General features: G+C 45.0%; 1 protein-coding gene across 9 annotated transcripts in view; it reads right to left on the reverse strand.

Moving 5' to 3' along the window:
* The window catches only part of DLG2 (discs large MAGUK scaffold protein 2), a 1666258-nt gene that overhangs the window by 303739 nt on the left and 1334989 nt on the right, over nt 1-27530 (reverse strand). The window lies entirely within an intron of this gene.

Genomic DNA, 27530 nt, shown 5'->3' on the forward strand with positions numbered 1-27530 from the left:
GTGCTGTGCTGCGAGGATGCTATGCTGCGGGGGTGCTGTTGGGATACTATGATGCGGGGGTGCTGCACTGCGAGGGTGCTATGCTGCGGGGGTGCTGCTCTGTGGGGGTGCTGCTCTGCGGGGGTGCTGTGCTGCGGGGTGCTATGCTGCGAAGGTGCTGTGCTGCGAGGATGATATGCTGCGGGGGTGCTGTGCTGCGGGGATACTATGCTGCAGGGGTGCTGCACTGCGGGGGTGCTGTGCTGCGAGGATGCTATGCTGCAAGGGTGCTGCTCTGCGGGAGTGCTATGCTGCGGGGGTGCTGCGCTGTGGGAGTATTGTGCTGCGGGGATGCTATGTTGCGGGGTGCTATGCTGTGGGGATGCTGCACTGCGGTGGTGCTATGCTGCGGGGGTGCTCCACTGCGGGGGGTGCTATGCTGCAGATGTGCTGCACTGCGGGGGTGCTATGCTGCTGGGATGCTGTGAGGATGCTATGCTGTGGGGGTGCTGCACTGCAGGGGTGCTGTGCTGCGGGGGTGCTGCTCTGCGGGGGTGCTGTGCTGCGCTGTGGGGGTGCTGCACTGCGGGTGTGCTATGCTGCGGGGGTGCTATGCTGCGGAGGTGCTGTGCTGCAGGGATACTATGCTGCAGGGGCGCTGCACTGCGGGGGTGCTATGCTGCGGGGGTGCTGTGCTGCGAGGATGCTATGCTGTGGGGGTGCTGTGCTGCGGGGATACTATGATGTGGGGGTGCTGCACTGCGGGGGTGCTGCACTGTGGGGGTGCTATGATGCAGAGGTGCTGCACTGTGGGGGTGCTATGCTGCTGGGGTGCCGTGCTGTGAGGATGCTATGCTGTGGGGGTGCTGCACTGCAGGGGTGTTGCTCTGCGGGGGTGCTGTGCTGCGGGGTGCTGCACTGCGGGGGTGCTGCACTTCGGGAGTGCTATGCTGCGGGGGTGCTGTGCTGCGAGGATGCTATGCAGTGGGGGTGCTGCACTGCATGGGTGCTGTGCTGCGGGGGTGCTGCTCTGCGGGGGTGCTGTGCTGCGAGGATGATATGCTGCGGGGGTGCTGTGCTGCGGGGATACTATGCTGCAGGGGTGTTGCACTGCGGGGGTGCTGTGCTGCGAGGATGCTATGCTGCAAGGGTGCTGCACTGCGGGAGTGCTATGCTGCGGGGGTGCTGCGCTGCGGGAGTATTGTGCTGCGGGGATGCTATGCTGCGGGGTGCTATGCTGTGGGGATGCTGCACTGCGGGGGTGCTATGCTGCGGAGGTGCTGCACTGTGGGGGTGCTATGCTGCAGATGTGCTGCACTGCAGGGGTGCTATGCTGCTGGGGTGCTGTGCTGCGAGGATGCTATGCTGTGGGGGTGCTGCACTGCAGGGGTGCTGTGATGCGGGGGTGCTGCTCTGCGGGGGTGCTGTGCTGCGGGGTGCTGCACTGTGGGGGTGCTATGCTGTGGGGGTGCTGTGCTGCGGGGATACTATGCTGCAAGGGCGCTGCACTGCGGGGGTGCTATGCTGCGGGGGTGCTGTGCTGCAGGGATACTATGATGCGGGGGTGCTGCACTGCGGGGGTGCTATGCTGCGGGGGTGCTATGCTGCATAGGTGCTGCACTGTGGGGGGGGGGGTGCTATGCTGCGGAGGTGCTGTGCTGCGAGGATGCTATGCTGCGGGGATACTATGCTGCAGGGGTGCTGCACTGCGGGGGTGTTATGCTGCGGGGGTGCTGTGCTGCGAGGATGCTGTGCTGCAAGGGTGCTGCACTGCGGGAGTGCTATACTGCGGCGGTGCTGTGCTGCGAGGATGCTGTGCTGCGGGTGTGCTGCGCTGCGGGGGTGCTGTGCTGCGGGGTGCTGCGCTGCAAGGATGCTATGCTGGGGGGTGCTATGCTGCAGGGTTGCTGCTCTGCGGGGGTGCTGTGCTGCTGCACTGCGGGGGTGTTATTCTGTGTGGTGCTACGTTGCGGGGGTACTACTGTGCTGCGGGGGTGCTGCGCTGCAAGGGTGTTACGCTGCGGGGGTGCTGCACTGCGGGGGTGTTATTCTGTGTGGTCCTACGTTGCGGGGGTGTTAATGTGCTGCGGGGGTGCTGCTGTGCTGCGGAGGTGCTATGCTGTGCCGGTTCTGCGCTGCCCACACATTGCAGGGTGCAGGAGATTCAACCCATTTACTGCAAACTATTATTTATTTTCTTATTTATTTCTGTTTCGAGTACCATTTACAAAATGTATCTAAAGTAAGTACCACCAGCGGTATCTGATCACCAGCATCACCCCAAGTCTTTATATCCAGTTTGCACAGCATAGGATTAGATGCACAGCGAAGCAGACAGTATCACACAGGAGAGGATTAGATACACAGCTCAGCAGACAGTATCACATAGGATAGGATTAGATACACAGCTCAGCAGACAGAATCACAAAAGATAAGATTAGATACACGGCTCAGCAGACAGTATCACACAGGATAGGATTAGATACACAGCGCAGCAGACGGTATCACACAGGATAGGATTAGATACACGGCTCAGCAGACAGTATCACACAGGATGGGATTAGATACACGGCTCAGCAGACAGTATCACACAGGATGGGATTAGATACACAGCTCAGCAGACAGTATCACACAGGATGGGATTAGATACACAGCTCAGCAGACAGTATCACACAGGATGGGATTAGATACACGGCTCAGCAGACAGTATCACACAGGATGGGATTAGATACACGGCTCAGCAGACAGTATCACACAGGAGAGGATTAGATACACGGCTCAGCAGACAGTATTACACAGGAGAGGATTAGATACACGGCTCAGCAGACAGTATCACACAGGAGAGGATTAGATACATGGCTCAGCAGACAGTATCACACAGGATAGGATTAGATACACGGCTCAGCAGACAGTATCACACAGGAGAGGATTAGATACACGGCTCAGCAGACAGTATCACACAGGATAGGATTAGATACACAGCTCAGCAGACAGTATCACACAGGATAGGATTAGATACACAGCTCAGCAGACAGTATCACACAGGAGAGGATTAGATACACAGCTCAGCAGACAGTATCACACAGGAGAGGATTAGATACATGGCTCAGCAGACAGTATCACACAGGAGAGGATTAGATACACGGCTCAGCAGACAGTATCACACAGGAGAGGATTAGATACACGGCTCAGCAGACAGTATCACACAGGAGAGGATTAGATACATGGCTCAGCAGACAGTATCACACAGGATAGGATTAGATACATGGCTCAGCAGACAGTATCACACAGGAGAGGATTAGATACACGGCTCAGCAGACAGTATCACACAGGAGAGGATTAGATACACGGCTCAGCAGACAGTATCACACAGGATAGGATTAGATACATGGCTCAGCAGACAGTATCACACAGGATAGGATTAGATACACAGCTCAGCAGACAGTATCACACAGGAGAGGATTAGATACACGGCTCAGCAGACAGTATCACACAGGAGAGGATTAGATACACGGCTCAGCAGACAGTATCACACAGGACAGGATTAGATACACGGCTCAGCAGACAGTATCACACAGGACAGGATTAGATACATGGCTCAGCAGACAGTATCACACAGGAGAGGATTAGATACACGGCTCAGCAGACAGTATCACACAGGATAGGATTAGATACATGGCTCAGCAGACAGTATCACACAGGATAGGATTAGATACATGGCTCAGCAGACAGTATCACACAGGATAGGATTAGATACACAGCTCAGCAGACAGTATCACACAGGAGAGGATTAGATACACAGCTCAGCAGACAGTATCACACAGGAGAGGATTAGATACACAGCTCAGCAGACAGTATCACACACACAGGCTTAGATACTCTACATATACAGTACAGACCAAAAGTTTGGACACACCTTCTCATTTAAAGATTTTTCTGTATTTTCATGACTATAAAAATTGTACATTCACACTGAAGGCATCAAAACTATGAATTAACACATGTGGAATTATATACTTAACAAAAAAGTTTGAAACAACTGAAAATATGTCTTATATTCTAGGTTCTTCCAAGTAGCCACCTTTTGATTTGATGACTACTTTGCACACTCTTGGCATTCTCTTGATGAGCTTCAAGAGGTAGTTACCGGAAATGGTTTTCACTTCACAGGTGTGCAGTGTCAGGTTTAATAAGTGGGATTTCTTGCCTTATAAATGGAGTTGGGACCATCAGTTGTGTTGTGCAGAAGTCTGGTGGATACACAGCTGATAGTCCTACTGAATAGACTGTTATAATTTGTATTATGGCAAGAAAAAAGCAGCTAAGTAAAGAAAAACGTGTGGCCATCATTACTTTAAGAAATGAAGGTCAGTCAGTGCAAAAAATTGGGAAAACTTTGAAAGTGTCCCCAAGTGCAGTTGCAAAAACCATCAAGCGCTACAAAGAAACTGGCTCACATGAGGACCGCCCCAGGAAAGGAAGACCAAGAGTCACCTCTGCTTCTGAGGATAAGTTTATCCAAGTCACCAGCCTCAGAAATCGCAGGTTAACAGCAGCTCAGATTAGAGACCAGGTCAATGCCACACAGAGTTCTAGCAGCAGACACATCTTGTCAACAACTGTTAAGAGGAGATTTTGTGCAGCAGGCCTTCATGGTAAAATAGCTGCTAGGAAACCACTGCTAAGGACAGGCAACAAGCAGAAGAGACTTGTTTGGGGTAAAGAACACAAGGAATGGACATTAGACCAGTGGAAATCTGTGCTTTGGTCTGATGAGTCCAAATTTGAGATCTTTGGTTCCAACCACCGTGTCTTTCTGCGACGCAGAAAAGGTGAACGGATGGACTCTACATGCCTGGTTCCCACCATGAAGCATGGAAGAGGAAGTGTGATGGTGTGGGGGTGCTTTGCTGGTGACACTGTTGGGGATTTATTCAAAATTGAAGGCATACTGAACCAGCATGGCTACCACAGCATCTTGCAGCGGCATGCTATTCCATCCGGTTTGCGTTTAGTTGGACCATCATTTATTTTTCAACAGGACAATGACCCCAAACACACCTCCAGGCTGTGTAAGGGCTATTTGACCAAGAAGGAGAGTGATGGGGTGCTACGCCAGATGACCTGACCCCACAGTCACCAGACCTGAAACCAATCGAGATGGTTTGGGGTGAGCTGGACCGCAGAGTGAAGGCAAAAGGGCCAACAAGTGCTAAGCATCTCTGGGAACTCCTTCAAGATTGTTGGAAGACCATTTCTTGTGACTACCTCTTGAAGCTCATCAAGAGAATGCCAAGAGTGTGCAAAGCAGTCATCAAAGCAAAAGGTGGCTACTTTGAAGAACCTAGAATATAAGACATATTTTCAGTTGTTTCACACTTTTTTGTTAAGTATATAATTCCACATGTGTTAATTCATAGTTTTGATGCCTTCAGTGTGAATGTAGAATTTTCATAGTCATGAAAATACAGAAAAATCAATGAGAAGGTGTGTCCAAACTTTTGGTCTGTACTGTACACCTGGCTGTATCCCCTGAGCAGACACAATGGCTTCCATCCCGTCTTTCCGCACCTTATGTTCCCTTTCTTCTTGTCTGCGCTCCTCTCCTGCAGGCAGTGGGGGGCGCTATCGATCAGCTGCGCTACGTCCCGGCTTTATTACACACAGATCTTATGTGAGTCACATAACAGATTTCCTGTTACACTTTGCTGCGTCTTTGATCTCGGATTAACCTCTTAGTGGCTGGATATTAATGACAATAGTAGAGGAAGATCTTTGAATGTTCTAAGAAGTGTCTGGCACTTGGGGCAGGGACTTATAATAAATGTCTGAACTGAACCCCCCAACTAGAGCTCTGCCCAAACCACTGCATCATGGTAACGTCTAATGACCACTATTCTGTCCTTCAGTCAAAATTTGCTTCTTAATTTAATTTTGTCTTCCTGTCTTTATAAATGATCTAATTCTATCTACATTTAGTCACCACTAGGGGGCGATAACTGAGAATAATGCAGTCGGTTCTGAACTTGTAATGAAATCTGTGCGATTTGTATGCAGTTCTCTCCCAATAGTGATGACTGCAAGTAACTGCTACGCAAGGACAACTTGCACGCTGTCACGTGCCGGCTATATGTGTGCGGCCTCATTCAATACTGGACACGTCTAGTCGGAATGTGGACGGAAGTATGCAAATCACATACATGCGGTCACATGACCATCCACTCCTGATGTTGGCACCAGAGAATCCTGACAGAGCGCACTATACACGCTGTGAAGGTTAGAAGTCTGTAGTCACATAGAGTGAGTGCATATTTGAATTCCAAAATATCATATGTGTTACGCCATAATAATCAGAAATCTAACAAATATACAGTACAGACCAAAAGTTTGGACACACCTTCTCATTTAAAGATTTTTCTGTATTTTCATGACTATGAAAATTATACATTCACACTGAAGGCATCAAAACTATGAATTAACACATGTGGAATTATATACTTAACAAAAAAGTGCGAAACAACTGAAAATATGTCTTATATTCTAGGTTCTTCAAAGTAGCCACCTTTTGCTTTGATGACTGCTTAATTAGCGTGGAATACGCCTTCTATGTTAATTATTAACATACATACATACATACATACATACATACATACATATATATATATATATATATATATATATATATGTATACCACGGAAAAAAAATAAAAAATATATATATACATATATTACAAACCTAAAAGGCAATATTGCCAAACAAAGAAACTGCTGTATGGTGAAATGGAAAAATAATAATGCTTCATTTATCATAAAAAATTGTTACAAAATATCAAACTACGCTGCAATAAGCTCTGCTTCATCTGTAGCCACAAGCACCATATCGTTACCATTTACAAACCCAACATTCTGGTTTCCTGCGATAACATTTACTGTATATTATACTTTACTTTCATCTCTCCGGGCAACAGAGGAAAAGCTGAAATTTCCCTTCAAGCGGATGTAAGTTCATCGCATCCAAACCTTTTTCCTTCGCTGTCACTGCCACCAGACCGTCTCGGAGCAAGTCACAAAGGTCTGTGGCTCCCAGGATCTCACCTCTGGGCAATCGACATGAAAAGGAAAAATGTCTTCTGTCTCTTATCGTCATGATCAAGGTTTATCTCCAGGGTATGAAGAAGAAATGCACTTCCTAAAATAAGCTGTCTTTCTGAACATAATGCATGCTGCTGAAGATTGGCCGCCTTCATGCATAAGTCAATGGCGCCGGACACCATGTTCTCCAGAAGAAATTTCATTTATTAAAAAAAAAAGGGGATTATTCAGACACGTCTACAGAGACCGAAAATTGGATGAAATTCTACACGAGTCATGACATATCAAAAATATTACTAGTAAGGAAGGGGTTAAAAACAAAGAAGCCGATCGAAGAGGACTGTGAATAAGCTGGAAGGATGCAAGGAGGGGCTTTTACTTATTATGCAGCTATGAATTCTGCTATATGCTATTATGTATGAACCTCCTAAATTTATTTACTGAAAACCTATATTCACGAAGGGTATAAATATACGAACACTCCTGCAAGCCACGGAGATGTTTTGAAATCACAATCCTGTGTATTTCCTTCTTCTCATCGTCCGTAAGCTGAATCCCAGAAGCTTCTAAGTCTGTCCTAACAATATTAGATGCTAAAAATGAACTAAATGTTGTTTAGACTTTTGCAACTATTTTTATTTTTATTACTTCAATGCATCTAAGACAAAATATAGCACTTTGAAAATAGCCGTGTTATGTCCCGATACAGAACCATGTGTTCCCGTACCCTTTGTAGTCTGCATCTGTCCCCTACTTTCTTATATTCATTTAGTAAGTTACCAAAATACTTACCAACATGTCAGTTGGTAATAAAAGGAACATTTAAGTCCCGTGCCCAGGACCATCTCGAAACTGGGTGGAAATAACCCTTTTTCAGAAATATTTATGTAAACCCACCCCCTTTTGGACCTGAACATGCCCAAATTTGGGAGAGTTGTTTTCCAAAGTTCACCGAAATTCAAGAGAACAAAGTATGATCACAGGTTCCCTCAACATGGATCGTCATAGCAGCTGTATACACAATTTTTTATATATATATATATATATATATATATATATATATATATATATATATATATCTAGACCATTTAAAAAGCTGCTTTTTTATTTTTCAATTAATTGGGGAGCAATAAAAAAAATGTCTTGAGCGATTTGAATGGTTTGGACAACTACATCACATAGGACAGGACAGGATTAGTAACTGATTTGAGGGAGGCCCACCAGATAGATGGGGGAAAGACAGAGGGGTAGTCCTGAGTAGAGAGCCCCCTTGCCCTTTATTGCGTCCATACAGAGGATTAGTTATAGGGTGTGCAGAGGTAGCTGTTGCATGGCGGAACTGGCTGACAAAAATTTTTACATTATTAGGGCAGGTGCAGACGACCGTATTTTCGGTCAGAGTGCGATCCAATAAAACATCTGATTGCACCGGGACCGGTGTTATTCTATAGGGCCTTGCACATGTCCGATATTTTCCTTGGACAGAGTCAGTTCAGGGTAAAAATCGCTGCATACCCGAGTTTGATCTGATATTTGGATCACACTCGGCCATGCAAGTCAATGAATGCGTGGAAACCATCAGACTGCACTCGGATGACATCTAAGTGCCGTCTGATTTCCATGGACTAATACAATGGAGAAGCTGGAGACATTTTTTCTCCATCTTCTCCTCATTTGAGAGAATCAGATCACGTTTAGCTCATACTCCGATCAAACTCTGAGCAGAGTGTGATTTCCAAAATTGACCCGATTCTCTCGGATAAGAGAATACACGGTCATCTGCACCTAGCCGTACAGTTGTGACATGAGTTGTCACAATTTTTTTCCAGGCAGCTGTATAACAAATTAAAAAATGTCACAGGAAGGGAGAAATGTGGATGATACGCGCTTCTGGTTATCGAAATGGTGAATCCAGGTCCAGAGAAGTAGGTTTGTGATTTTTTTTATTATGTCAACGCATTTCGAAGTTTACACACTTCTTCATTTTTTGTCCTGATGAAGAAGTGTGTAAACTTTGAAACGCGTTGACATAATAAAAAATGCAAACTTACTTGTGTGGACCTGGATTCACCATTTCGATCACCAGCAGCGCGGATCATCCATAATTCTCCCTTCCTGTGATTCCTTTGGTCTAAGGACCCGTGGACCTGCAGCAGCTGGGTTTCTATGCCATAATAATGTTGTGTGAACACAACCGGGCCAGGTTAGCATAACCTTTTATAATATCTAATTGTCAACCGGATTGTCACGGGATACCGCGACAGAGAGGGACCAGACAACCATGGCGTCTGGTTTCACGAACTTCGGCACCGATTAGAAGTACTTCAACGTCTTATTAAACAGTGCAGGTTTTTTTCTTGCTATCAGTGCACGGGTTAAGTTGATACTCCTGGAGCTTTCCTATCTGAATTGTCTCAGCTGTTCAGTGTTGGCCACTCCCCTCTGCTATATATGCTTGCCTCTGGCACTTAGGGATTGCCAGTGTTCTTTCTTACTGTCTGGTTTGGAGTTAGAGGTGTAGTTCTTGGTTGGAATTGCCATTTGGAGATTTATTCAGGAGATTGTTGCTTGGACTTTTGTCTGTGTGCACATCCTCATCCTCTCCTCTTTGGTTTCTCCTTCCTTATCTCTCCTGTGTTCCACTCTTTTATTTGATGAGTGTATTTTGTATGATTGTTATTTTCATTTATCCCTGTCCGTCGTCCCTTGTTTGTCTGGCTAGTGTATTCCTATACACCTTGGCTTCCCACCACCATGGGGGGGAGGGACAGATAAGGGTTGATATAGGAGCATAGCAAGGCATGTGACCCCAGCATCGCCACCTTCAGGAGTAATCTGGGGGACATGAATAGACTTGGGCACACTTAGTTCTAGGGACCTGGTAAGTACCCCCAGGTACTGCATGACACGAATAAGACCCTATTGCGTTTTTCTCTGCTCTATAGTTTTATAACTAAAAAATATCAGTATATTACAGGATGACCAAGCTCGTGCAGTAATCTCGTGATTTGGACGTGACTAGCGGACAGTGCCGTGTTACCGCGCAGCCCTAGAAAATGGTCATGAAGTCTTCTATCTTGGATCGTCAGAAGCAGGCTGACTTAGAAAGTACAACATCTCAGCGTGTTACTGAATAGATCTCTTTACCTACTGTACTTTCCAGATTGGAAAGTAGAAAGCTGGGAAAAAAATATGGAAACGGAGAACAGACGAACAGCTCCCGCTGATCGTAATAAAGTGAGAAGCGACTGAAGCCGGAATGTAAAGGCGGCACGGATAATACTCCGATCTCTCCAGCTGTGGATGAGACGGCACGGGAGTCTACTACAGAGGAACCAGACCCTACAGGGTTAATACTTTCATCAGGATTGTATGTGTAATGGTGGCATTCATTGTAATATTTTAATACGATTTTATATATTTTTAAACATAAATAAGTCTCAGTGTTGAATCCTCATCTCCATATGCTGGCGATAGGGAACAGAAATACGGGCTGGAGGTGAAGATCCACGGAGGTAAGAATAAAAAGGTTTTGATTAGAACTATATGTTTTGGGGCTGATCGGACCCCTTCATCAGGTATGATTAAACAGGAAATAGCCCGTGATCTTTATACGGGTCACCATGTGAATTAACACGCTGAATATACACAATAAAGAAACATAAAAGAAAAATGTGTAAAATAAACTATTGCACAATCACATGGAATCTATTGGTCCCTGTGGCCAATTTGAAACATAATGATAATATTATTATACTAATGGATACAAATAATGCTACTGGCTACTTCAATGTCAACTCTTCATTGTGTCTCATTAGTTGGTATTCTCGATACACTCATTAGGTGTTAAAGTTAATAATTTGAAGATCCAATAGGATTCTCGGTTAATACGTTTTTGATAGTGATTTCGAGTGCGATCTGATATTTGTTCTATTATTGAGAAGTTGAAACAGCTGGGATCTTTTTTTATGTTCCATCAGATAATGTTTGGATAAAGAATGATTTATTATATATATTGTGCCTAAGTTTACTCATTCTATTTAGTACTGACTGTATAGTTCTTCTTAATAAACTGTAATAAAAAAAAATTACATAATTGGTGCAATTTAAAAAAAATTGAGTTATAGGAAAACTCTCTCCTGTAATTGTGGATTTAAATTCTTTATCATATACCATAGACATTTTGCTCCCCTGTAGGGATAGGAGCCTATAGGTCGTGTTTGAGGAATGGACTTAATAGAAAAATCCTTGGAGGGTTCTATAGATTCTTATTCAACTAGGTGCAACATAGTTTTTTAAATTCATGTTCCTACAGAAAATATTATTAGGTTCATCAGGTATAATCCCTGTAAGAATTGGGTGATTTTTAATTATTGGCCAGCATTTAGTTCATATACTTCTTAAATTCCTATGGGATTCATTAAAAGTAGTGATGAGGCTATAACTAATTTTTCTCAAAACAAAAAATGGGTATAAGCACAAAGTTAGAAATTTACAATAATAGCTGAGGGTAACAGGGGTTAGAAGGTAGGATGGAAAGTATGGGTAGTAAGTTTCAATGCCAAATTCATGGTCCTTTAGAAGCTCCTTTCAACTGCTGCTCAGTTAGAATCCATACACTGCATATAAACAGTCTGTGTAGAGCAATACCCCTGTCTGAGTATGGGATTTTGGAACAAAGAGGCTTAGACAGGCAATGTCCCATACCCAGACTGTTTAAATGCATTGAATGGATTTTTGCCGAGCAGCAGTTAAAAGGAGCTTCTAAAAGAGCATAAATTGAGTATTGAAACTTATTCACCGAATCTTTGTTTGTTTTTGCTACCTCCTACACCCTTTCTTCTCATTTATTTGTAGAATTCATATTTAATCTGCGTACAATTTGTTGATGGTTTCGACTTCTGCGCGTACACCTGTGCACACTCACTTTTGTTCTCGTTATTACTGAAAAATTCAATAAAAAGATATTTAAAAAGAAATGAAACAGCGATGTAGCGCAGTGTTTGGGAGACAAGAAAGCAAAATAATATGATTTTGTCTGTTACAAAAATGCAGAACTTTTCAGAGGCCGATCAATAATGATATATATATTTAGTTTAGTTACTCTGTGTCTGTCTTTGTATAACTTTCCTCCAAGACAGTTTTTCAGAGGTGCTTTTTCCCCAATGTAAAAAACACATGAAAATCCTGCCTGTTAGGGCATCAGACGGTCGGAGAACTCAGATGGGGATCGCAACGCAATCCTCGGACTGGCCGATGGTTCTCCCGACCCGAGAGTGACAGTTTCATGTATTTCTATGTCGCTAGCTTCTTTTTTTTTCTCATCTGTTTTGTAAAAACACATGAATGAGCGCCTCATCCTCAGCATCCTGTATGTGAAAACATAACTCACAAAGCTGAAAGCAACCCAAAACACATCAAAATTGTGCAAAAAATGCCAGAAAATACAGTCTAAAGAAATGCAGAGGCTCAAAGATAGATCCAGCTGAAATGGAGATAAAATCTTACATTTTGATTGAAGAATTATAAACTCATGATTACATCTCGAAAATGTCCGTGAAAAGATCCCCAACGCGTTTTGGCACAATGTACACCAGACAGAAATGTGTTGGTTTTTTTAATGGAAATTTTCAGAATGTAATAATAAGTTTATAATTCTTCAATCAAAATGTAAGATTTTATCTTGGTTTAAGCTGGATCTACCTTCTAATTTCTTGATGGTTTTGCCCCCATGGTAGTAGCAATGTACCGAGCTCTGGAGGATTATAGGCTGTTGAGCCATCGCGGGGGGTCCCATAGCTGAGATCCCCATTGGTCACATAAACTTGGCTTTGGAGTCCACATCTGAATGAAGCATGGTTCATGCTTGGACGTCACCGCTTCATTCATTCATTGTCTAGGGCATACATGTCAACATAGGCGGATTATAATGAGGGCAATATGGGCTACCGCCCGGGGCCCTGAGTCTCCAGGGGGCCCATGAATTGCTCCCATTATAATGCACATTTTTTTCGGCCACCGCCGCGCTGGCCAAAGGTTTAGATGATCACCGCTGCTTGCCCGCAGCTGTAGGCGGTTTGAATCATACTGTGTCACCCCGCCCTGCCAGTGCCACATGACACTCCCATCTGGCCGCCGCAGCTGTATATTCACTAGCACGGGCGTGCAGTTTAAATGCTGTTGGTACCGCCCTGCCTGACGTCATGTGGCAGGGCGGTCCCAACATCATTTAAATTTCCCACCAGCGCTAGTGCATATACAGGGCTGCGTTATGCAGCCAGCGTGTCTGTGAGTGGCTGCTTTGAACTTTGGGACCGCCCTGCCACATAACGTCAAGCAGAGCGGTCCCAGAGTTCAAAGCAGCCACTCACAGAAACGCTGCATCACGCAGCCGCTCCCATCCGGCCAGCTGCAGATCCACCGGGGCTGGCAGTTTGAATAATGCTGGGACCGCCCTGCCACATGACGTCAGGGAGGGCCCAGCATACACAGGGGCGTGGCATACAGGCAGACTGTGACGGGGGGCCCCCCAGACCGCTCCCCCAGCAGCGGCGCACGGCCGCTACTTCTTCTTCGGCCGGGCCAGCACTGCAGCAGTTAACTTACCTGTGCTGGCCCGGCTGCTTCACAGCTAGGAGACACGGCCCTGTGTGCGGCCGTGTCTCCTAGCTGTGATGTCATGCAGTGCGCGCCCGGCCTGCACTGCTGCAGCCTGCATCGGAGAGGAGCAGGAGGACTGGAGCCGAGCCGGGGGATGGTGAGTGTGTGAGAGTGTGTGAAAGTGAGTGAGAGTGAGTGTGTGTGTGTGATTGAGTGAGTGTGTGTGTGTGCAGGCAGACATAATTGTGTGATGTCTGCTTATATGTATTTTTGTGTTTCAAATGTGTTTATGCTTGTATGTATATGTCCGTATATGTTTGTGTGTGTGCGTGACTACGTGCAGCCTCCTGCTGAGAATAGATGGCGCCGTGCGGCCTCTTGCTATCTCTGGGGGGGCGCCGTACGGCCTCCTGCTGTGTATAGATGGCGCCGTGCGGCCACCCGCTGTGTATAGATGGCGCCGTGCGGCCTCCTGCTGTGTATAGATGGAGCCGTGAGGCCTCCCGCTGTGTATAGATGGAGCTGTGCAGCCTCCCTCTGTGTATAGATGGTGCCGTGCGGCCTCCTGCTGTGTATAGATGGCTACGTGCGGCCTCCCGCTGTGTATAGATGGCGCCGTGCGGCCTCCCGCTGTGTATAGATGGTGCCGTGCGGTCTCCCGCTGTGTATAGATGGCTGCGTGCGGCCTCCTGCTGTGTATAGATGGCATCGTGCCACCTCCTGCTGTGTATAGATGGCGCCGTGCGGCCTCCCGCTGTGTATAGATGGCGCAGTGTGGCCTCCTGCTGTGTATAGATGGCACCGTGCGGCCTCCTGCTGTGTATAGATGGCTACGTGCAGCCTCCTGCTATCTCTGGGGGGGGCGCCGTGCGGCCTCCTGCTGTGTATAGATGGCTAAGTGCGGCCTCCTGCTGTGTATAGATGGCTACGTGCGGCCTCCCGCTGTGTATAGATGGCACCTTTCGGCCTCCCGCTGTGTATAGATGGCTACGTGCGGCCTCCCGCTGTGTATAGATGGCACCGTGCGGCCTCCTGCTGTGTATAGATAGCTACGTGCGGCCTCCCGCTGTGTATAGATGGCTACGTGCGGCCTCCTGCTGTGTATAGATGGCACCGTGCGGCCTCCTGCTGTGTATAGATGGCACCGTGCGGCCTCCTGCTGTGTATAGATGGCACCGTGCGGCCTCCCGCTGTGTATAGATGGCTACGTGCGGCCTCCCGTTGAGTATAGATGGCACCGTGAGGCCTCCCGCTGTGTATAGATGGCTACGTGCGGCCTCCCGCTGTGTATAGATGGCTACGTGCGGCCTCCTGCTGTGTATAGATGGCTACGTGCGGCCTCCCGCTGTGTATAGATGGCTACGTGTGCTCCATATTGAGTCATACAATTAATGTAAGGCTATGTGCCCACGATGCAGAAATGCTCCGGATTTTTTTTGAGCGTTTCTGCATCTCCCTGGCAGAAAAAACACATGCGGATTGTACATGCGGATTGTACATGCGGATTGTACATGTGTTTTTCCTGCCAGGGACATGCAGATGTGAAGCGTTCTTCACATGCATTTCCGCATGCGGGTTGACAAGCGCTTTCCAAGCGATTTTAGCATCACTTGGAAAAGTACTTGACAACTTGGTCACACTATATAAATCCATGCAGCCAGCATGGATTTATATAGTGTGACCGTAAAAGAATGGTAAAAAATAAAAAAATATATACTTACCTTCTGATGGCCTGCCGACGTCAGCGGTCGCGTGACCCGTCACATGACTAAATGACGTCACGGCAGGTCCTTTTCAGACCATTGCGAGCTGCCGGCAAGCCAGGACGCATCGGATAAAGACACCGGGGGCCATCAGAAGGTAAGTATAATGTATATTTTTTATTTTATTCTTTTTTTACAGGTTCTATTGTACCCCGGTCTGGAGGAGACTCTCCTCTCATCTACACCCGGGTACCATCCGCACATTAAAACGCATGGATTCTGCATCTACAGATGCAGTGATGCGGATTACATGTGTTCCAATGCAAGTCAATGGAGGCGAAAACGCTGCGCTTCCGCAAAATAATTGGTAATGCTGCGGATTTTTCCGCAATGATAATCCGCAGCATGTACACAGCACATGTGGATTATCATTGGGGAACATGGCAGACCTTCTACCAAGCGTTTTTTAAACGTTTCTGCAGCGGAATTGCTTAAAAAACGCATAGTGGGCACACAGCCTACAAAAAATTATTATAATTAATATTGTGCCAAATTAATTTCACGTGAACTATCACATGATCTATCACAGGGGATCATGTGACACGTGATACATCAGGTGTGTGTGTGTGTATGGGGGTGGGGGGGCCGTGCCTTCTAAACTGCCTGGGGTCCTTGCTACTCTTAATCCACCCTGCATGTCAAACTCTGGCCCACAGGGTGGTTTTATTTGGCCCACGACACCAGAACCACCACCACTATGTGGGGCTATTATACTGTATGGAGGACTTTGTGGGCCCATTATTCTGTATGGAGGACTATGTGGGGCCCATTACACTGTATGGAGGACTATGTGGGGCCCATTATTGTGCATGGAGGACTATGTGGGGCCCATTACACTGTATGGAGGACTATGTGGGGCCCATTATTCTGCATGGAGGACTATGTGGGGCCCATTATTTTGCATGGAGGACTATGTGGGGCCCATTATTCTGCATGGAGGACTATGTGGGGCCCATTATTTTGCATGGAGGACTATGTGGGGCCCATTATTCTGTATGAAGGACTATGTGGGGCCCATTATACTGTATGGAGGACTATGTGGGGCCATTATTCTGTATGAAGGACTATGTGGGGCCATTATACTGTATGGAGGACTATGTGGGGCCCATTATTCTGTATGAAGGACTATGTGGGGCCCATTATTCTGTATGAAGGACTATGTGGGGCCCATTATTCTGCATGGAGGACTATGTGGGGCCCATCATTCTGTATGAAGGACTTTGTGGGACCATTATACTGTATGAAGGACTATGTGTGGCCATTATTCTGTATGGAGGACTATGTGGGGCCCATTATTCTGTATGAAGGACTATGTGGGGCCCATTATTCTGTATGGAGGACTATGTGGGGCCATTATACTGTATGGAGGACTATGTGGGGCCATTATTCTGTATGGAGGACTATGTGGGGCCCATTATTCTGTATGGAGGGCTATGTGGGGCCCATTACACTGTATGGAAGACTATGTGGGGCCCATTATTCTGCATGGAGGACTATGTGGGGCCCATTATTCTGCATGAAGGACTTTGTGGGACCATTATACTGTATACTGGTTGGCCCGTGACTTTGTCCAAGTTTTTCATTTTGGCCCTCTGTGTATTTGAGTTTGACATCCCTGGTCTAGGGGATGGTTGGACATTTTGGCACAATCTTAGCCCTACCTATCATAGGATACCGTACCTGAAAAATCATCCCACTATGACCATTGCATTGAGGCCTCGTTACATGACCAGGTGTTACCTAATTTTTTACCTATTGCCCCCAATGTAGAAAAACTACCAAACTGTTCGGTACAAGAGTTTCACCCATCAAGACTTCTTTTTATCAATTTTCCAGTTGCTTGGGCGGTTAACCTCAGGGCTGTTAGACTCTGGAGGCTCAAGGTGTGCGAGAACCACATGAAGCTTGAGCAGATAACTTTTCTATCTGAAGGAATCTTTGAGGAGCTGAAGTTTTTCATGTATTATTGATGCACAGCTTGTGGACTCGGCAGTCAGTCGGGGTCGATGCTGTTTTTTTCGGTATTTTTATTTACATGACCCTTTTTGCTTACACTCCGTGCGGCTGGAGTCACTGGTGTCTCATTAATGAGAAGTGGCATGGCGCTCGCCGGGCGGAGGGCTGAAGTCACTCGCTCAGTGCAGCCTGTCCCATTCGATAAATCTGCTCACGCACTTTTCTGCAGGCGAGGGGTCAACAAATCCAAGAAATACGTATGAATATTGTGAGTATTTAACGAGTCTAATTTGTCAAAGGATATTTTACTCAAGGAAAAGAGAAGAGAAATTATAAGAAATGATGTCAACGACTTGATTGCTGCAAATTCTTGTCTGTCCTTTGTAAATCATTCATGTCTATGACACCAAAGGTTGAGAGGACGTCATCTCCATCACTGTCCACTCGCTGGCCAACCGTCCCTACCAAAGACCCTGTAGACCACTTGGCACAAAAGGACAACAACATGGGGTACAGGATAATGACACTCGGGGCACAGGATAATGACGCTGACACTCGGGGTGCAGGGTAATGACGCTGACACTTGGGGTACAGGATAATGACACTGACGCTCGGGGTACAGGATAATGACACTCGGGGCACAGGATAATGACGCTGACATTTGGGGTACAGGGTAATGACACTGACACTTGGGGTACAGGATAATGGCACTGACACTCAGGGTACAGAATAATGGCACTGACACTCGGGGTACAGGATAATGGCACTGACACTCGGGGTGCAGAATAATGACACTGACACCTGGGGTACAGGATAATGACACTGACACTCGGGGTACAGGATAATGACACCGACACTCGGGGTGCAGAATAATGAAGCTGACACTTGGGGTGCAGGATACTGACACTGACACTCGGGGTACAGGATAATGACGCTGACACTTAAGGTACAGGATAATGACGCTGACACTCGGGGTACAGGATAATGACGCTGACACTCGGGGTACAGGATAATGACGCTGACACTCGGGGTACAGGATAATGACGCTGACACTCGGGGTACAGGATAATGACGCTGACACTCGGGGTACAGGATAATGACGCTGACACTCGGGGTACAGGATAATGATGCTGACACTCGGGGTACAGGATAATGACGCTGACACTCGGGGTACAGGATAATGACACTGACACTCGGGGTACAGGATAATGATGCTGACACTCGGGGTACAGGATAATGACGCTGACACTCGGGGTACAGGATAATGACGCTGACACTCGGGGTACAGGATAATGACACTGACACTCGGGGTACAGGATAATGATGCTGACACTCGGGGTACAGGATAATGACGCTGACACTCGGGGTACAGGATAATGACACTGACACTCGGGGTACAGGATAATGGCGCTGAGACTCGGGGTACAGGATAATGACACTGACACTCGGGGTACAGGATAATGGCACTGACACTAGGGGTACAGGATAATGACACTCGGGGTACAGGTTAATGGCACTGACACTCAGGGTACAGGATAATGGCGCTGACACTTGGGGTACAGGATAATGGCGCTGACACTCGGGGTACAGGATAATGACACTGACACTCGGGGTACAGGATAATGACGCTGACACTCGGGGTACAGGATAATGACGCTGACACTCGGGGTAAAGGATAATGACACTGACACTCGGGGTACAGGATAATGGCACTGACACTTGGGGTACAGGATAATGACACTCAGGGTACAGGATAATGGCACTGACACTCGGGGTACAGGATAATGGCGCTGACACTCGGGGTACAGGATAATGACACTGACACTCGGGGTACAGGATAATGACACTGACACTCGGGGTACAGGATAATGACGCTGACACTCGGGATACAGGATAATGACACTGACACTCGGGATACAGGATAATGGCACTGACACTCGGGGTACAGGATAATGGCACTGACACTCGGGGTACAGGATAATGACACTGACACTTGGGGTACAGGATAATGGCACTGACACTCGGGGTACAGGATAATGGCACTGACACTCGGGGTACTGCAGTTCTTTGTATTGTGTACTGGTTACATTTAGACCCCGCTGGGTTATCCCTTTAGACACACATTACAGTTGTCTGTTTCACTTTAAGTGTTCTTAACGACCGTGGAATAATTGATGACACAAAGATCTCCGACAAACAGAATTGACCTAAATCCATGCTGACACGCGCCTGACGTCCCATCGGGTGATAATCAGAAGGGACCCTGAAATCCAAACATGCCCAGAATGGTGCGTCCGCGCCAGTTACCCACCATGAAGCGTTCGCCGTCCGTGCCTGTCTACAGACGACGGCTCCTCCGCTGGACTCGGCTCCTCCGTTCTCCTGATGTGAAGGTTGAAATTTCCGACAGTAAAGAACAAACAATATTTCAGCCTATAAATAATAAGTGATCGGAGTTACTGGGGACTGTGCGACCTCGGCGTTGTCATTGACTGTGGTACGTGGGGAGGGACAGACCTGCGCTGCGTCTCCTCGGGGACATCCTTACATAACGGGGACTTATCTGCTTAACCCCTTGTATCCACCACTCGACATGTTAAAATGTCAGAAGACAGTAACCGTCGAGATGTGTCTAACATGTCACAAGAGATAAGATCACGTTGACATTAAGGCAATGTCTTGAGACGCTCAGGGTTTCTTGGAAGGATGAGAGATGTTTGTATTCAGTTGTAAAAGGAATATTAACGAGTCACTGTCCCTTCACGCAAACCCTTAGGCTATGTTCACACGAAGCGATCGCACAGTGTTTTTCGAAAATTGTGCCAAAAAAGGCAACGTGGCCTTACAAAGCGTAGACTTGCTGCCTTCATCCGCTACAATAAGTTTAATCCAGTCTAGAACGCTCTTGATTCTTATGTGTTGTAACTTGTAAACCACTGCTTTTTAAGTGGGCAGTTCTGCTTCATCAGCATTCTATCAGTACTATAGGTACTGGGACTTCCTTTCCTTTAGTTCCCACTGTGCATTGAATCTTTCGTTGTCCAAAGGCTTGCCTGTCCTAAAGTGAAAGTCTGGCTTTGGGTTATGTCAGTATATAATGTGATAGCCAAGAAAGTAGGAGCAGAGTGATACAAAGAGTCCCACTTCCTGTAGAGATGAATATCTCCCCCCACTTCCTGAACAAATAAAAATACCCACTCCCTCTTTCTGTAGAGAAACAGACCTGCACTGAAAAAGTCCTGAAAATGTCTGCATAAACCCGTTCTCTGCAGTCCAATCCCTGTACTTCCTGCAAAGTTATTTTCTCTGATGAAGCCCCCTTCAGACTGGAAGAATGATTGTCCACAGGAGAAGAGGCGACGTTGCCATTAGTCCTGTGTCTGCCAACAGTAAACCTTCCTGATACCATTCATGTGTGGGGGTTTCTCATTCATACAAGGGGGATCACAAACAATTTTGCCTAACAACATGGCCATGAATAAATCTAAATGATCTAAACCTCCTCCAAGAGCATCTTCTTCCATCATCCAGGACAATGTGGTGATGATACCTTTTCCAGCATGATGGAGACCAGGTCACAAGACAAATGGGATATATAAGTGGCTTGGTGAACAAAACATTGATATTTTGGGTCTATGGCCAGGAAACTCCCCAGATCTCATCCCATTGAGGAACTGTGGTCAATCCTGAAAATGCGAGAGGGCAAAGAAATTTTGATAACCTCCAAGCACTGGTGATGAGACAAGAATGGGTCAACAGTCAGGATTTGGCCCAGAAGCGGATATCCATGTGCCAAGGAGAAGGACAGAAGCCTGGAGAAATAAGGGACAACACTGGGAATATTAAGGTTTTGTATAAACCTGTTGCATTTGTGAAGAAAAGTTTTGCAATTTATGAAATGTTTATAATTGTACTTTAGTAACCATAGAAACATCACCTAAAAGATCGAAAAACAGTGAAGCAGCAATATGTGAAAACCAAAATTTATGACAGTCACAAGACTTTTGGCCACTGACTTATAAGTAGCGCTCGGTAGTAATACACAGATTAGGTTCCAAGACAACAGCAGAACAGGTGAAAAATCAAAGATGATCTTCATCCATATACTGTTAAAGTATAAATCACATTTTATTGGACAAGCCATAGAAACATCCGACTAACAGATAGAAAAACACTGAAGCAGCAAAATGTGAAAAACAAAATTTATGTCTGTCTCCAAACTTTTGGCCACTGACTTATAAGTAGCGCTCCATAGTAATACACAGATTAAGACCAAAGAGAAGAGCAGTACAGATGAAAAATCAAAGATGATCCTCATCCATATATACCGCATTACAAATTATTATGCAAATGCTATTTTTCCAAATGGTCGATGCAAATGAGTCAGTATAATGTTCAAATCATCAACTGTTAGAGTATACATCACATTTTGTTGGACAAACCATAGAAACATCCGACTAAAAGAGCGAAAAACACTGAAGCAGAAAATTTTGGATTGTGAAAAGCAAAATTTGTGCCATTTGGCCACAGTCCTAAAATAACGTCCTCCTATAAAGCCCATTATTATACGTCTTATTAGGGATTTCTAAATTGATAGAGGGGTTTCCATGGTTTAGGAACCTCATCTCTGGTCCCGAGTGGTTACAATGAGCATTTGTCATTGCGGAGGACTGATCTTTTCTTGCATTACAACGACAACCCATTGTGTAATTCTTCATTAGCCCTGTGATGGCGCTGCAGGAAAATGGAGAACTTACTGCCAGGTTTCTCCACTGATCACTGGAGATCGCAGCAAAAGGACATTTTGTAATCAGCTTAAAACCCTTCTAACCAGTGGGGATTGCCCAAAGAACAGAACGTCTTTATACCAGAAGCCACTGATGCGAATCTGCATTTCCGTATCTAAAAATATCAGAGCACATAGCAACATATGGATTTTAGTTCACAGAATCCATATGTTGCAGATTATGTAATAAAGCAGAATTTGCTTTGTTTTCCCACCACGTCCTCAAATTAAAAAAAATAAATAAATTTAAAAAACATAAAAAAAATCAAGAAAAATAAAATGTCAGTCTTAACCCATTCCCTTGTCCATGAGAATATATCAGGGACAGTTGGTCCCATAAAATGGCAATGTTCTGTGCTCATCTGCTGTGTACATTGCACGCTCCCCTGGTACGCTGTCATATTACAGCAGACATTTCGCAGCGCCGTCCATCTGTCTGCCGTCTTCTGGAGCGTGAATATTGGCCGCTACAGATTGTCATGGTTTTTATTTAAATTGTTATATTCCTTGCTTCCATTCACTTACAGTGCCTCATTACCTCGCTCTGGGAATTTGTGCTGCTAAATCTCTTACAAAAATTACAAGTCGATTTTTCCAGTCGATCATTTGATCACTGATCATGTTTGATGTCCCACCAAGGAACAAAAAAGAATTAAAAAAAAAATCGGCTTCCCCCTCCCCACTCCATATTTTTTTTCATTAGTACTAACATTAACCCATAGAGTAAAGTTATGAATTTCTGTTTTATATCAAAAAGTAATAATCGATCATTTGATCACTGATCACGTTTGATGTCCCACCAAGGAACAAAAAAGAATTAAAAAAAAAATCGGCTTCCCCCTCCCCACTCCATATTTTTTTTCATTAGTACTAACATTAACCCATAGAGTAAAGTTATGAATTTCTGTTTTATATCAAAAAGTAATAATCGATCATTTGATCACTGATCATGTTTGATGTCCCACCAAGGAACAAAAAAGAATTTAAAAAAAAATCAGCTTCCCCCTCCCCACTCCATATTTTTTTTTCATTAGTACTAACAATGACCCATAGAGTAAAGTTATGAATTTCTGTTTTATATCAAAAAGTAATAATAAAATAACACAAGAAATAATGGTGAAACTTGCTGTTTTTTTCAATTCCCCTCCCCCCATCTCCCCCAAAAATACAAAAATAAATCAGTGCATCGACTCTACCCCAAAACAGTACCAATATAAGCTTCAACTAATCCCACAAATAAAACAAGCCTTCATATGACTGTTAACTGAAAAATTTGGATGGAGCTACCCAAAGATGCAAAAAAATACTAAATAATAAAAAATGATAAAAATGTCCTTAAGTGTTGAAATATCCCCCATAGTTTTTTTTAATGATATTATTGGGGACATAATGTTTTGAAGTAAATGAAAAAAATAAACACATAAATAAAATTGCCAGTCCGAATCGTGTTTCTAACTCCTCCCACTTGTCTGATACATACAAATAATTGATATGAGGATATGCTGCTTCTATTTTTGAAAATTACAACAAGCAATGTACTAGGTTCAGACTATGGAGGATATTCATAATTACAAGCTGACTTAGACGAACTGATTGTTTGGGCATCCAAGAAGCAGAAGAGGTTCAACGTGGATAAATGTAAATTTATGCACACGGGCACTAATAATATGCAAGCACCATACACTGTGCAGAATTATTAGGCAAATGAGTATTTTGATCACATGATACTTTTTATACATGTTGTCCTCCTCCAAGCTGCATAGGCTTGAGAGCCAACTACCAATTAAGTAAATCTGGTGATGTGCATCTCTGTAATGAGGAGGGGTGTTGTCTAATGACATCAACACCCTATATAAGGTGTGCTTAATTATTAGGCAACTTCCTTTTCTTTGGCAAAATGGGTCAGAAGAGAGATTTGACGGTCTCTGAAAAGTCCAAAATTGTGAGATGTCTTGCAGAGGGATGCAGCAGTCTTGAAATTTGCAAAATTTTGAAGCGTGATCACCGAACAATCAAGCGTTTCATGGCAAATAGCCAACAGGGTCGCAAAAAGCGTGTTGGCCAAAAAAGGCGCAAAATAACTGCCCATGAATTGAGGAAAATCAAGCGTGAAGCTGCCAAGATGCCATTCGCCAACAGTTTTGCCATATTTCAGAGCTGCAACGTTACTGGAGTATCAAAAATCACAAGGTGTGCGATACTCAGGGACATGGCCAAGGTAAGGAAGGCTGAAAAACGACCACCTTTGAACAAGAAACATAAGATAAAAAGTCAAGAATGGGCCAAGAAATATCTTAAGACTGATTTTTCAAAGGTTTTATGGACTGATGAAATGATGGTGACTCTTGATGGGCCAGATGGATGGGCCAGAGGCTGGATCAGTAAAGGGCAGAGAGCTCCACTCCGACTCAGACGCCAGCAAGGTGGAGGTGGGGTACTGGTATGAGCTGGTATCATCAAAGATGAACTTTTGGGACCTTTTCGGGTTGAGTATGGAGTGAAGCTCAACTCCCAGACCTACTGCCAGTTTCTGGAAGACAACTTCCTCAAGCTGTGGTACAGGAAGAAGTCAGTATCGTTCAAGAAAAACATGATTTTAATGCAGGACAATGCTCCATCACATGCATCCAACTACTCCACGGCGTGGCTGGCCAGTAAAGGTCTAAAAGAAGAAAAAATAATGGCATGGCCCCCTTGTTCACCTGATCTGAACCCCATAGAGAACCTGTGGTCCATCATAAAATGTGAGATCTACAGGGAGGGAAAACAGTACACCTCTGGGAACAGTGTCTGGGAGGCTGTGGTGGCTGCTGCATGCAATGCTGATGGAAAACAGATCAAGCTACTGACAGAATCTATGGATGGAAGGCTGCTGAGTGTCCATAAAGAAAGGTGGCTATACTGATCACTAATTTTTGGGGTTTTTGTTTTTGCATGTCAGAAATGTTTATTTCTAAATTTTGTGCGCTGATATTGGTTTACCTGGTGAAAATAAACAAGTGAGATGTGATTATATTTGGTTTTTATTAAGTTGCCTAATAATTCTGCACAGTAATAGTTACCTGCACCATCAGATATCCTCCTAAGATAGCCAAATCTAAAAAAAAACCACTCCAACTTCCAAAAATATTAAGCTTGGATATTTATGAGTCTTTTGGGTTGATTGAGAACATAGTTGATCAATAATAAAAATAATCCTCTAAAATACAAACTTGCCTAATAATTCTGCACACAGTGTATGTTCTAGAGGGAGTAAAAGTAGAAAACTCACTTGTAGAGAAGGATCTGGGTGTAATGATCTGCTGGCACCATATATTGCAGAGAGAGTAAAACTAGGAGAGTCACTTGTAGAGAAGGATCTGGGTGTAATGATCTGCTGGCACCATATATTGCAGACAGAGTAAAACTAGGAGAGTCACTTGTAGAGAGGGGTCTGGGTGTAATGATCTGCTGGCACCATATATTGCAGAGAGAGTAAAACTAGGAGAGTCACTTGTAGAGAAGGGTCTGGGTGTAATGATCTGCTGGCACCATATATTGCAGAGATAGTAAAACTAGGAGAGTCACTTGTAGAGAAGGGTCTGGGTGTAATGAGCTGCTGGCATCATATATTGCAGAGAGTAAAACTAGGAGAGACACTTGTAGAGAAGGATCTGGATGTAATGATCTGCTGGCAGCATATATTGCAGAGAGTAAAACTAGGAGAGTCACTTGTAGGGAAGGGTCTAGGTGTAATGATCTGCTGGCATCATATATTGCAGAGAGAGTAAAACTAGGAGAGTCACTTGTAGAGAAGGATCTGGGTGTAATGATCTGCTGGCAGCATATATTGCAGAGAGAGTAAAACTAGGAGAGCCACTTGTAGAGAAGGATCTGGGTGTAATGATCTGCTGACAGCATATATTGCAGAGAGTAAAACTAGGAGAGTCACTTGTAGAGAAGGATCTGGGTGTAATGATCTGCTGGCAGCATATATTGCAGAGGGAGTAAAACTGTGAGAGTCACTTGTAGAGAAGGATCTGGGTGTAATGATCTGCTGGCACCATATATTGGAAGGGAGTAAAACTAGGAGAGTCAATTGTAGAGAAGGATCTGGGTGTAATGATCTGCTGGCAGCATATATTGCAGAGAGAGTAAAACTAGGAGAGTCACTTATAGAGAAGGATCTGGGTGTACTTGTAGATCACAGACTAAATAACAGCATGCAATGTCAATCAACGACTTCTAAATCCAACAGGAAATTGCCATGTATTAAAGAGGCATGAGCTTTCGGGTCAGAAGTGTAATACTATCACTTTAGAAAGCGTTAGTGCGACCTCATGCAGAATATAAAGTTCAATTCTGGCACAAATTGATAGAAAAGATGCCCTGGTGCTAGAGAAAAGCCACAAAACTGATAAGGGGCTTGGAGGATCCTGGTTACTAGGAAAGACTAAAAGAATTACGGTACATTTATTTAGTCTTGTGAAGAGACGGCTGAGGGGGGACATGATTACATGATTGATTTGAACAGGCACATAAATGGCCCATAAAGAATATGGTGAACAGCTGTTTCATCTAAAACCCTTCAAAAGACGAGGGGGTTCTCCATCAGCCAGGAGAAAAAAAGGTCCAAACTCCAGAGGAGACATGGTGTTTTTGCCATGAGAAATACTAATTTGTGGAATAGTCTACATCAGGAGCTGGTTCTTTACTGTAAGAGCGGTGACCAGGGACGGACCAGGCCCATGCTGTCCCAGCCCCGGAGCCCCAGATGGAGATATCTATTACTTATATTACCCTCCCTGAAGGAAATCAAGATTTTCAGTATGTCTACTAATACCGCTATATAAAATTGAATAATAATAACAATATTGCAATATAACAGACAAATACCAACAAACCATAACCAAATATTACCCGTATACACAGTAGTGATAATACCACCATACTGATTGTTAAAGGGGTTGTCCAGGCTTGGTGTTAAAGTCTATGTGACTTCAGACTTCTGAATCCTCACAGCACGCACTGTCAGGATTCTCCGGTGCCAGCGTTGGGAGAGGCCGTCATGTGACCACAAGTATGGGATTTCCACACCTCCGGCCACATTCCAACTAAACGTTCTCTGCCTTGCTAAATTCACTAGTATTGAGAGAGGCCATGCACGTCTAGTCAGCACGTGATCGCATGAATTCAAATCATACTTGTGGTCACATGACCGACCGCTCCCGACACCGGAGAATCCTCACAGTACGCGATGCACACACTATGAGGATTCAGAAATCTGCAGTCATACAGAGTCACTGCAGACTTTGACATTAAACCTGGACAACCCCTTTAATTAAAACCACTGCACTAGGACTGATATCACGACCA

Source organism: Phyllobates terribilis, unplaced genomic scaffold, assembly GCF_046119375.1.
Source record: "Phyllobates terribilis strain yellow unplaced genomic scaffold, ASM4611937v1 Scaffold_2__4_contigs__length_985480577, whole genome shotgun sequence".
NCBI classification, from domain to species: Eukaryota; Metazoa; Chordata; class Amphibia; order Anura; family Dendrobatidae; genus Phyllobates; species Phyllobates terribilis.